We start from the raw sequence: 2,132 nt of genomic DNA on the forward strand, positions 1-2,132 counted from the left end.
TAGCACAGTGGGGAACCTTGTGAGCAATTTGCATAGGAGGCTACTTCCAAAAAGTGTTCATCAAAATGAACTCTAAATTCTATGAGAAGAACCTTTGCTGCCAATTACAACAAATATAGATTGCAATGGTGGATTCCTTTTGGGATGAGCTACAGTAATATTGTGTAATAATGATATTAATAAGAGTGATGATGGGTATGATGAGGATGATGACATTTTCCAACTGATTAACAACACTGTTAGCTGCCTTAAGACCATTAATAAATGAGTTTAACAAAACAATAAAGATGTTTTCTTTTTTTGTAGCCCAAACAAACCAAGCACTTCTGCCATAAAAGTGGCAGTCTCTCTGGCTGAAGTCCTTTTTAATGTACAACATAAGAGTGGGTGGGATGTCCCAAAAACAATTCCACTGTACACCACTTTTCATTATGGGCTTTTCCAAGTTTGTGTGTGTTTGACAATTAGTGTATAGTACTGTACTTTACTGGGGCGTTAAAGTTCCGGCATCTTGTAAGACATCGTTCACAGACATTTCGCTGGTACACACTGGCTGATGGGCACCAGATATATTGGCCGATCAGTTGATTGCCCAATATATCTGCCAGTATGTACCCAGTATTAGGCTTTTCACCCCTGATCAAAGATAAATAAAACAAAACAGAATAGTATATTTAACATTGTTACTTTTTCCTTTTTAATAAATACTGTGACAGTGCAAACCAGGGGCGTTACTACGGCAGGGCCACTGGGGCTCGTGCCCAGGATGCCATGGGACTGGAAGTGCGGGGGGCACCACCAGCCACAGTACCAGCCTATCCTAGCTAGCCTATATAGTGCAGACCGCAGTGAGTGTGGTGGCAATACACATTTACACACACATGTGTTTGAGCAGCCAATGAGAGTCAGACAGACTCTCTTTGGCTGCTGCTGCGCCCACTGCAAGAGCCAGGCTGGAGCTCAATCATGAGCTGCGCCTTCCGGCTCCTGCAGTGGATGATGGGAGAGATGTCAGGACTTCTCTCCCATAATGCAGAGCACACCAGCCTGGGAAGACTGCTGTGCGGACAGTGGCAAGTGGGGATTCAGGTAAGTGTTTTTTTTACTTGTGTCTTAAAACTGAGCCAAAAAATTAAATTCCAAAAGTGTCCCAATTTCTTCTTGAAACTTTAGATATCTCTCCCAAATATATCCCAGAGGTGGCAGAAGTTGATTCTGTTGCTTAGTTTCGAAATTGGAGTCACATGCATATTTACCCTCATAAATGTTTTGTAAGCCCTGGACCTAAAAACATAGCCAAAAATTTAAATTCCAAAAGTGCCCCAATTTCTGTTTGAAACTTTAGGTATCTCTCCCAAATACATCCCAAAGGTGACAGAAGTTGATTCAGTTGATTAATTTCAAAACAGGAGTCACATGCATTTTTACCCTCATAAAAATTTCTCTAAGCCCCGGACCTTAAAACTCAGCCAAAAATGAAAATTCCAAAAGTGCCCCAATTTCTGTTTTAAATTTTAGTTAACTCTCCCAAATATATCCCAGAGGTGAAAGAAGTTGATTCTGGTGCTTAGTTATGACACAGGAGTCACATACATTTTTACCCTTATGAAAATTTCCCTAAGCCTTAAAACTTGGCCAAAAATGAAAATTCCAAAAGTGCCTCAATTTCTGTTTGAAACTTTAGGTAACTATCCCAAATATATCCCAGAGGTGACAGAAGTTGATTCTGGTGCTTAGTTTTGACAAGGGAGTCACATACATTTTTACCCTTATGAAAATTTTCCTAAGCCCCAGACCTCAAAACTCGGACAAAGATGAAAATTCCCAAAGTGCCCCAATTTCTTCTTGAAACTTTAGGTATCTCTCCCAAATACATCCCAGAGGCTACAGAAGTTGATTCTGGTGCTTAGTTTCAAAACAAGAGTCATGCATGTTTACCCTCATACATTTTTCTCTAAGCCCTGGACCTTAAAACTTTGCCAAAAATGAAAATTCCAAAAGTGCCCCAATTTCTGATTGAAACTTTAGGTACAGTAATTCTCTCAAATATATCCTATAGGCTACAAAAGTTGATTCTGGAGCTTAGTTTCAAAACAGAAGTCACATGCATTTTTACACACATAAAAATTTCT

Source organism: Taudactylus pleione, unplaced genomic scaffold (assembly GCF_031769625.1).
Source record: "Taudactylus pleione unplaced genomic scaffold, aTauple2 ptg000201l, whole genome shotgun sequence".
Taxonomy (NCBI): domain Eukaryota; kingdom Metazoa; phylum Chordata; class Amphibia; order Anura; family Myobatrachidae; genus Taudactylus; species Taudactylus pleione.